Here is a 12,500-nt window from a genome sequence, read left to right on the forward strand (position 1 = left end):
AGGTGTAGGTTAAAATTAGATTAATTGAAACATTCTCATTCGAAAATGCATTCATGATTCTTCAATTGGTTGTTGTACTATTCTCTTTGAGTACCAAATGAGGCTTTTATCCTTAGGGAGCATACTATGACATTTAACAGCTCTTATTACTAGTGTCACAGTTTGTTTGCAAAGAAAAAAAATGAAGTTAAATGAAAATCAAAGGTGGTTTTATATTGCTTCGAAATTTTCGTCATATTTCGCGGTTTTCTTTAGGGTATATCTCATTAGGTTTAGTTCAGTCTACGAGGAAATCAAAATTTAGAAGTTAAAAGCCATATTTCAAAGTGAACTATTGAAGGGCATAAACCAATTGGTTTTATTATAAAGTTGGTTTTGGTCACTTGGTGACCCTCCAGACACTTCACCTCGGATGAATCCTTCAACTGGTATGTGATATCACTAAAACACCTGGATAGCATTACGGAGAATCAAGTTAACATAGAAGAGCACTCAATACTCTGATGCTTCTACGAAAGTCGCTCTCAAATCTATCGCTTCAACGCTGTGAACATTTACTTATGCTTTTGCCAATATTAGAAGAGACAAGGTTTCTAACAAGAATCAATAAATGTATTTATGATACTCTTGATAATGATAAAGAAAATTATCATCATCAAGATCATCATCATCACCGTTCACAAAAAGTTAAAGATGAATGATAACACCATTAACAAATAAGGCATTCTTTGTGTGGTGTTGGTGAAATAGTTTGAAAAACTACCAGAATTTCATACACTACGTTTAAAATGATTTAGATCTTTTGCTAAAAAAATATTAGGAATTAATAAGCGCCTTTTCCATGAATATTTTGAATAAAAATGGAAAGAAAACTGAGCAAAGATTTTGGAATATGCAGTTATAGTATATATTGCAACTTGTAAAAAAAAGAAAACTGTCAATACATATTTGCTTATACTGTACGCTCTGTAGTCCCAAAGAAAACATTAAAAAAACAGTTTGATTAGCATAAGTGTTTTTTCTAATGTCAAGACGGAAAATATCTTATGGAATTTAAAACAACATTTATCGGTATCTCTGTGAATATGGATTCCATGTGAAAGCTATGGATTATCTTATTGTTGGAGGGAATATCATTTTTTTATGTAATAATAATAATAATAATAATAATAATAATAATAATAATAATATTGAAAATAATAATAATAATAATAATAATAATAATAAAAAACCAAAATAATGATAACAATAATAAAAAACCAAAATAATAATAATAATAATAATAATAATAATAATAATAATAATAATAATAATAATAATAATAATAATAATAATGATAATAATAATAATAATAATAATAAAAAACCAAAATAATAATAATAATAATAAAAAACCAAAATAATAATAATAATAATAATAATAATAATAATAATAATACACCTTTTTTCCTTTGAGTAATGATCTTTATCATGAGTAGGCTACTTCAGTCCACTCAGAGAGAATTTATCTGTCCTAAATTGATATGGTCCAGCTTAAGGATATATAATATAGTCAATAAGATAAAGTTGAATGAAAAAATATATAACATATGGCTAGACTGAATGACCTCCCCAGTGAGAGAATAGAGATTGGTAGTTTGAATAATAATCAAGATTATGAAAAGCAAAATGCTATATTTTCGAAAAATGTATTTCACAAGATTATCCTACTACTATTAACATATGCTCCAGAAACTTGGAGCCCTAATAAAACCTTAGAACAGTGATTTACAAGAAGATTTACAAGAGCAGTTCCTAGAACAGAAGTTCAATTCTGTGGCAAAAGATGCTTTTACCTCTCTTGGTATGGAAAAGTTTTGGATAAGATATCTTTCAGTTTACCAGAAAATCAGTCAGCGAACCCTACAAGTGATTGTCCCTTTTTAGTCTACTTACCTTTGTGAAGCTCGGTTCACAGCATTGGTTGGAATATAAACGTAGAATAGAAATAAGCTTGATATGGCAAGTGATCTCCGATGTGCATTGAGCCAAACACCACCGAATTTTCCCCGACTAGTTGCTCAAAAGAGACAGTATCACCCATCCTACTGGCTATAATCTACTTTTTCTTTAATATTACAAGTAGTTAAAATAGTAGCAATGTAAATAAAAATGTAATTATGATGTCTTTTGTTTTACAATACTTCATAAATATGGATAAATTAATCATTAAGGATGATGTGTAATATTTTTTGATGTGGTCATGATCCATGAATAATAGTATTAAGAGTAAAAATTATGTTTATTTTTGCAGTGATTAGTATTTTTTTCTAGTATTTTCTATCAACGTAATGACTGTAATCTGTATAATGTTAAAACAATTTGAAAAAAGATTAAGATAAAATTTTGTTTCATCGTAATATATTTATTTTACCCATTTTCTATGAACAACGTTTATCTTATTGAAAGATAGTACAGTGCATTCCGATAAAAAATAAAAACCAATGAAATGAAAATTTATCATTCATCTATATACTCACAAAACCAATGAAGTATATAAGCATACAAAACGCAACATATTGTTTATAAAAACGATACATACATACATACGGTACTTTCTAGTTTGGCAAAAATTTAAAAAGTTGGGAAGGGGCAAGGGGAATGGGATCTGCTTAATGCAGAAGGGAGGCGCAAGGCAAATAAGTTTAAGAACCACTGCCTTAGAATATATGCTAGTTGCAACTCAAATAGCTATGGAAAAATAATGTTGAGGTTAACACAAACATACACAAAGTGCAACATGTAGAGACTAGATAGATGTAGAGGATTATCAAACATAGAAAAAAAAATAATGTGCAAGGACAAGTAATATAATAAGAATGGCAGATAACGTATGATCTTCAAGAAAAGTGAAGGGGTTCGTATTGATTGGAAAAACAAAAAAAGTAGGGGAAGGAAGAGAACATGATCAATTGAAAAAGTAAGAAAATTTGTGCATAAACTGAACCAAACAGACGCAGGTAGAAGAAACTTTTCTGAGATTTTTGCTCTACAGTGGACTAGTAATAGCTGTTGATGATGATGGTGTATATATATATATATATATATATATATGGATGAAAGTCAACACAATATCGAGTTAGAATAGAAATAAATTTCTAACTCATACTTGGCATCGAACCCTAGCTCCTTCAAATGAAAGGCCAGGTCGCTTCCAACCATGCCTCCTGAGGCTCTAAAAGAAGTTGGAACAAAATTGCTACCTGCAGTTCGGGAAAAACTTGCTGGTAAGGGACTAATGTTTCACCAGGTAAATCCTGAACTGCAGATAGTAGTAAGGTAGAAATTTATTTTTCTTTGAACACGATATGTGCTGGTTTTCATCCATATTGACTCAATAAGGATAATTCCAACTAAAAAACTATCAATTGTGTCACCTGGTGGGCCAGGATGTCGGGGAAAACTCGCTGGTAAGGGACTGATGTTTCGCCAGGTAAATCCTGAACTGCAGGTAGCAGTTAGGTTCCGATCTGTTTTACAGCCACTGGTAGCAAGGTTGGAAGCAGCGTGGCCTTTCATTTCAAGAGACTAGGTTTTAATACTAAGTATGAGGCATATATATATATATATATATATCATATATATATATATATATATATATATTCATATATATATATATATATATATATACATATATATATATATATATATATGTGTGTGTGTGTGTGTGTGTGAGTGTGCGTGTGTGTGTGAGTGGGTACGTTGGGATTGTAGTTGTTTACAATATATGTGTAAGGTGTGTGGTAGCCTATATACATGCACATGAAAGTAGTTATACACATATATACCTCCCTCTTTTAGTTATTCATCCGACAGGCTCATAAACTGGCATAAAACGGTCGTTTGTAAGCAAAGAGAGGAAGTTAATCGCAATTTAGTCTCGTAACATAAATTCAACCCATTTCAGTAACTAGTAGGGCATTCCGAATACTTCAATTCTCATAGAATTTTTCTTCACTTTTCTCCTTTAAATACTTGGAGAAAAAACTTGGGTATTAAAATATATCATACACACACACACACACACACACACATATATATATATATATATATATACATATATATATATATATATATACATATATATATATATATATATATACATATATATATATACATATATATATATATATACATATATATATATATATATATATATCCGTTTTTAGGTAATATAGGTTAGGCTCTATCAATATACTGTATGCGTTATTGACTTTCTTGCAGCTGCTCATATTAAATTCATCCTTAGGGAAATTAAGAGCAATATCATAAAAGATTAATGGATTAATTCTATATTTCATACCAACCCATATATTTTCCATTCTGTTACTCTGTCCATTCGCTATAATTAACCTTTTCAGCCGTCATTCTCTCACAATTCTCCTAAATTGATAAACTTTGTCCTTTTATTTTCATTATTATTATTATTATTATTATTATTATTATTATTATTATTATTATTATTATTATTATTATTATTATTATTATTATTATCACAACATAGACTATAACCTTAGTTGGGAAAGAAAGAAGCTCTAAGCACATTGGCTCCAACAAGAAAAATATCCCAGTGAGGAATGGAATCCAGGGAATAAATAAACTGCAAGAGCAGTATAAAATATCTTAATAAAATATTCCAAGAACAGTAACAACATTAATTAGTTCCTTCCCATATTAACTGTAAAAAATTCAATAGCAAACAAGAGGAAGAGGAATAAAAGAGAATAGTGTGTCTGAGTGTACCCCGAAGCAAGAAATCTCTAAATAAGACAAGTGGACGCCCATGGTACTGAAGATATGGCAATGCCCAAGATTAGAGAATATTGGTTTAATTTTGGAGTGCTCTTCTCCTAGAAGAGCTGCTTATCATAGATAAAGTGTCTCTTTACCCTTACCAAAAGGAAAGTAGCCACTGAACAATTACATTGCAGTAGTCAACCCTTGATCGAAGAAGAATTGTTTGTTAACCTCAATGTTAACAAATGTATGAAGGCATATGAGAATGTAGGTTGAATAGGCCAGACTATTTATTGTTTGTTTAGGCAAAGACAATATAAGCCCTAACCAAAGAGAGGCCTCCAATGTAGTATTCTGTAGCCAGTCAAAAGTCTCAATAACTCTCTAGCGGTAGTATTTCAACATATGGCCGAGAACCTGTCCAATGTACTACCTACCTACCTTATTCATAGCTATAACACAATCTTCCCTCAAAATCCGTTTCTATAACCAATATTTAATATATTTGGTATTCTACTCCTCCACTTTCATAGGTTACTAGATGTTTATCCAGCTTCTGAATCAAGGTGTTCATACATGTCAACTGAAAACTCTGAGCCATCTCTAATATACCCTTGTGACGTGCCAAGAGTAGGTTATGAGTCAAAGGTGAGTAACTCTATTACAGACGCATCGAGTATACATACACACAAGGTCCCAATAAGGAGGTCATAAAATGCAAACTTGCTATTTCTTGTCAAACCAGCAACCAGTTCTTTTAACAGTTAACAATGAAGTAGGCAGACAGATTAATACAAGTTGCTGTTAGTGTGAGGAGAGAGCGAAGATACAAAGGATAATATATACAAAAAAGAGAAAAGTAGTTACTATGTACAGTCCACAACCGTTTGTGAAACACGTGAGGTACAATAACCGCAGATGAGGTCGGAAGGTAACGTTCAATGTAACACTTTAGTGAGGTCAAGAATGGGACACATGAAGGGAATAATTTAGTTGATATACCAGAAGCTGGTGATGACCTTGATGTACCCATGAATGAATGATTTTTGTTTGAAATCAAAACCATCATTAACAAAACCCAAGAGATGGAATTACTACTGAGATAACATCGGCCGAGAATGGAGAAACCAATATAATACTTATGAGATTATTTTGTAGAATGTCGCATGAAGAGGCAAATCCTGATGAATGGAGGATATGAGTGTTGGTGAAAATGGCTAAAAATGGCGACCTGAGTAATTGCAATAACTATCATGCTCACGGTAGTTGTGATGGAAATATATTTTATGTTTATTCTGAAGGGACCAGTGATAAAATATTGATTAAAGTCCGAGGGATTGAACAAGCAGGATTTAGAAAAGGTAGAAGTTGTATTGACCAAACTTCAATTTGGACAGCAATGTGTAGAATATATAAGTCCACTTTTGATATCATTTGTGGAGTATGAAAAAGCCTTTGCTAGTGTTTACTGGCCAATGAGTTGTGGTATGATAATGCATAAATATTCAACAAATCTTGTAGATTTGAGAACAAAACCTCAAAAGAATATTGAGTGTTCCCTGTAGTAGGTTGGCTAGAGCACTAACCATGCATTGAAATACTACTGTTAAAAGGTTATTGGGTCCTTTTGACTTTCAAGATAGAACTACATTGGATCCATCTCTTTGGTACCGTACTTTTTTTCTTTTTTTTTTCTTTTTTTTTCTGCACGCACTGGATAGCCTGACCTATTCTTTCCACATACTCCTCAGTCCTGATACTCTTGATAACACAGTGGCTACCAAATAATTCTTTTAAACTCAATAGGTTAACTACTGCAATGTAACTGTTAAGAGGCTACTTTTTTATTGGTAAGAGTAGAAGAGACTTTAGCTATGGTAAGCAATGTCTTCTTGGACAAGGACACTCCAAAATTAAAGTATTGTTCTTTACTCCCGAGTAGTGCCATAACATCTGTACTATGATCTTCCTCTGTCTTGGGGTAGACGGTATGGACAGGCTCTATTTTCTATCTTATTTCTCCTACTCTTTTATTTTGAAGTTTTTAGAGTTTTTATATGAAAGATATATACTAATGTTGATATTTTACCAACAAAATAATATGTATATTGTTCATTACTTCTCTCATTTACTTCCTTGTTTCCTTTCCTCACTCTGATAATTTCGCTGTTATAACATCTTGCTTTTCCAACTGGAGTTGTAGCTTAGCAAGTAGTAATAATAATAATAATAATAATAATAATAATAATAATAATAATAATAATAATAATAATAATAATAATAATAATAATAAGGGTAGAAGAGACTCTTTAGCTATGGTAAGCAGCTCTTTTAGGAGAAGGACACACCAAAATCAAATCATTGTTCTCTGGTCTTGGATAATGCCATGGCCTCTCTACCATGGATTTCCACTAACTGAGGGTGCACTAGTGCACACTGTTCTATCTAATTTCTCTTCCTCTTGTTTTGTTATTTTTTTTTATCGATTATATAGGATATATTTATTCTGATGTTATTCTAAAATATTTATTTTTTCCTTGTTTCCTTTCCTCACTGGGCTATTTTCCCTGTTGGAGCCCCTGGGCTTATAGTAATCTGCTTTTCCAACTAGGATTGTAGCTTAGCTAATAATAATAATAATAATAATAATAATAATAATAATAATAATAATAATAATAATAATATGGCAGGAAAAGGTCAGAAAGGAAATCAGAGGAGAGATTACACTAGTACCATATATGAATGAGATCATGGTGATGGGAAGATGGAGATTGTTTAGGCATGCCCTTCAACAAACTTTTAATTAAGGCCATACAAGGCACTAATAGAGTTGCAAGGCCAAGGCATAAATGGCTGAGGAATATGAAACAGGGAGAAGATGATGATGAATGGACAAATATTGATTGAAAATAAGAATCTGACAATCCAGTTCTGTGAACAGATCCTAACCAGTGGGAGGCCAAGGCATTATTAAGAGAACCCATTGAGACGGTCACCTTATGCTGTTTTAAATCTAACTGATATATCTTTGGATGTTTGGCAGACATAGTATAAGTTTCACTCTAAAAAAGGAATACTATATACTATATTATTATTATTTCCATAATCAACATGTTTTTTAATGTACAATCATATATAAACACTATCCTAATGTGTAGCCCAGGGCTAAAAATTCTAAATGCCCTAAGGTACGCAGAGGAAAATGTAGAATGCGTTATCTTATTAGGGCGGCCGGAGTGGGAATGTGCATATGAAAAGATTATTGGTAGTCTTTCTATATAGGGAAAAGTTGAATATATCTGTTTGGCTAACTATTAAAACGTCTAAAAATGTGATACTGTTTTTTTTTTTCGCTTTCCATAGTAAATTTTATATATGGTACCAATGAATTAATGATTGAAATTGAAAAAACCCTCATGATTACAATTTTCTTCTAAATTACCTAGAACATCGTCAAAGTATCAATAAAAAACATTTTGTGAGGACCACACTGTAGGAATTAATCTAGATTAGAAAACACTCCATATATATGTTGGACGAAAAATTGGGACAAAGGATCACCCGTGGCCATACAAAAAAACTTGTTCATAGTAATCTCCATTAAAACTAAATTTACACTTTTTAATGCATAGACAAACGAGTTCAACAAACAGTATGGATTAGTAAAGGTATGTCATAAGCATCTAAAATACTCGACAGGGTATCCAAAAGGTCCTCAACCGGCACCTTGGTAAACAACGAAGTCACATCAAAACTTACTGATCTATGTCTGGATGCTTGGTTAACTTTTTGTAATTTCTCGCAAAGATCCATCGGATTTTTTTTTTTTTTATCAAAGAGGTTGAAATGGATCCTAAGATTGTGGAAAGTGATTTGACTAAATATTTTGATGACATTGCCTGGGCGATGTCATTAAAGATTTTAACAAAATCCTAAAATGCATCATAAACATGACAAATCCTTAATTGATGCCTTTACCTATACTGGTCAGTCTTTGCCTTATTTACTTGGTTTAATTAAAACATACAAAACAGGAAAGACAATCAGACCAATTATCACTGCAACAGGCTTTATTATTTATAAATTATCAAAATATTCAGTCTAATTACTTTCCTCAATATTAGGATCTATTTCAACTTCTCATATAAAAAATTCCATTGATCTTTACGAGAAATTACAAAAAGTTAAACTAACGTAAAGACATAGATTAGTAAGTTTTGATGTGACTTCGTTGTTTACCAAGATACTGGTGCCTTTACCAACCTGTTGTTGAACTCATTTGTCTGTGCATTAAAAAGTGTAAATTTAGTTTTAACGAATATTACTATGAACAAGTTTCTGGTATGGCCATGGATTATCCTTTGTCCCCTCTTTTATCCAACATATATATGGATTTTTTTTTCTTATTCTAGACTAATTCCTTCAGTGTGGTGTTGTAGGTATTTTAGAAAATGAAAAATCATTTTCAGGTTGTTGTTTCATTCATTAACTCATTGGTTGCATCTATAATATTTACTATAGAAAACTAAAAAAAAAAAAAAAAAACTGTGTTCGATTTGTTGATGTTTTAATAGTAAGACAAACAGATAAACCAAAGTTTTCCATATATAGAAAGCCAACCAATAATTTGGCATATGTACATTTCTACTTTGGCCACTCTAAATATATAAAGCATTGTTTTTTCCTCTGCGTAACTTAGTGCATTTAGAATTTGTTTCCCTGAGTGAATTGAGAACGAGTTCACTAAAATAAAAAAAGAAAAAAAAAAACAAATAATTTTTATCACAAATATTTCTTAGAAAACTTTATGAATAAGGCTAGGAAAAAAATTTATATTCTCCACTTAGAGAAAAATTAAATAATTAATAATATGCTTTATTTGCCATTTCGTGATTGTTTTTTTAGATTTTATACCCCCTTTGAAGAGAAAAATATACATTAGGGTAGTGTTTAAATATAATTGTACACAGAAAAACATGTTGATTAAGAATAATTCTAGAAATGATGATAGTATAGTATATAGTATTCCTTTTCAGAGTGTAACTTATTCTATGTCAGCCAAACATCCAAAGGTATTTCAGTCAGATTAAAATAGCATAAGGTGGCCGTCTCCATGGGTTCTCTTAATAATGCCTTGGCCTCCCACTAGTTAGGATAATTTCACAGAATTGGATGGTCAGAGCCGAGTAAAATAATCCATGTAAATGACAATACCTAAAGGAATATTGTTGAATCCTTTCTCATCTCCTGTTCCAAAGGTAGAAATTTGAATCTGAGCTCTGGTCAGTTTCCCAATAATCCTATATTATCCGTTAATCTAAAATCTGACTTTTCTGGAACTATTAGGAAATTAACAGCTGTTGGATCCCCTTCTCCTATATAAATGCAATGTCTTTGTATATGAATTCTCCTTGATGAGTCTGTTGATGTCCCTAATGAACGAAAGTACTAACTCCAATCAAGTCTTTTCACTTTTCCTTCCGTGGCTGTAATATATTTTATATTTATCACTTTTCAGCATTCGTGATTCCTACACACGTGTGTGCGCGTGCACACACATACAAACACACACACACACGCTCATGAACACATACACATCTATATATATATATATATATATATATATATATATATATATATATATATATATATATATATATATATATATATATATAGTAAATAGCATATAAAATATATATAGTAATATATTATATATGTGATTATATTTTAGGTAGTAGAATACCGAGGGTACCAGCCGACCATTGGGATACTAACATTATTGAGTTTTTGAATCGTTGACTGACCAGTTAGTATTACATTGGATGTCTATCTCGTAACGGCTCATTTTCTCTTTGCCGACACATACACCGAACAGTCTGGCCTATTATTAACAGGGTCTTTCATTTTAAACCTTACAACATTAAGATCACCGAACAATTCTCCTTCGCTCACCGGTTAAACTAAATGCATTGTTAATTACTGAATGACTACTTCCCACTTTTTAAGAGTAGAACGGTCTCTTTAGCTCTGTTAAACCTCTCTTCCAGGAGAAGGACACTCCAAGGTGAAGCCATTGTTCTCTCATCTTGGATAGTGCCATGGCTTCTGTACCATAGTCTTGCACACTCTTGGGATAGTGTTGTCTTCATTGAGGGTTCCTCTTAGTACATCTTAACGTCTGCTTCCTCATATCCTTTTTCCTCACTGGGCTATTATCCCTGTTGGTGCTTATAGCATTATTTTTTTTTCCAACTAGGGTTGTAGCTTATGTAAAAATAATAATAATAATAATAATAATAATAATAATAATAATAATAATAAATTAATATGTGAGAGTTTTTGTGTATATATGTGTACTCATACTTTATTATTATTAGTATTATTATTATTATTATTATAATTATTATCAAAAGATAGGCTATAACCTTTGATAGAAAAGCTAGATGCTATAAGCCCGGTAGCTCCAACAAAGAAAAATACCCGTGAAGAATGGAAACAAAGAATTAAATGAACTAGAAGAGATGAATAAACAATCAAAATAGAGTATTTCATGAATAGTGATAGCATTAAATTAGATCCTTCTCACAAAAGCTATATAAAAAAAACATATACCAGAGAAGAATGAAGAAGAGAGTACATCTTGCCTGAGCATAGCCGCAAGCAAGAAAACTCTAAACATCGAGAGTGGAAAGCCAAGGTACAGAGGATAAGGCAATATCCAAGCGTAGAGAACATTGGTTTAATTTTGGAGTGTCCTTCTCCTGGAAGAGCTGTTTACCAAAGCTAAAGTGTCACTTCTTCCATCACCAAATGGAAAGTAGCTACTGAACAATTACATGGCAGTAGTGAACCCCTTGAGCAAAGAAGAATTGTTTGGTAACCTCAATGATAACAAGTGTATCAAGGAAATTGAGAATGTGGTAAAACTAGGCCAACCTCAATGATAACAAGAGTATCAAGGAAATTGAGAATGTGGTAAAACTAGGCCAACCTCAATGATAACAAGTGTATCAAGGAAATTGAGAATGTGGTAAAACTAGGCCAGACTATTTAGTGTTTGTGCAGGCAAAGACAATATAAGCCATAACCAGAGAGAGGAATGCAATGTAGTACTGTCTGGCCAGTCGAAATACACTACAATTCTCTATCGCTAGTATTTCAACAGGTTTCTGGTGCCCTGTCCAACTTATTACCTACAAGATCCCAAACATTATATATAGATCTACTCTATCTCTTCTTGGGTTTTATAACTCTCATTTTAAAATCCATCACCATCAGTCTTTATTTTTTTTTCTTAAAACAAGCTTCACTTACAATTACTTTCTAGTGCATGGCATTTTTCTTATCTGCTTCCCTAAGAAATATGTAATCTATTCGACTTTCTAATCCTTCACTTTCATATGCTCTCATATGCTTATCCAGTTATTACCTATATTGACCACAACTCGTTTTCTATCTTGTGACCCGCTGTAATAGAATTTATACCCATTTCCCATCTGTCTAGTTTCATTTAATTTCCATCTATCCTCCTGCGCACTTTTCGTCCTCCCCTCCATCATATCAACTATTCCCTTTAATCTTCCCGTTAGTGTACCAGCATTCAGAGTAACCACTCTGAATTTCCATTTTGCTGTTAGCTTCTTTGGCCGCAATAACGAACCCTGCGATACCCCTTGTCCATTTATCAAACCAGTAGTGATCCTTATTCGCTTATAAGGGATTCCC

Source organism: Palaemon carinicauda, chromosome 17 (assembly GCF_036898095.1).
Source record: "Palaemon carinicauda isolate YSFRI2023 chromosome 17, ASM3689809v2, whole genome shotgun sequence".
Classification (NCBI taxonomy): Eukaryota; Metazoa; Arthropoda; class Malacostraca; order Decapoda; family Palaemonidae; genus Palaemon; species Palaemon carinicauda.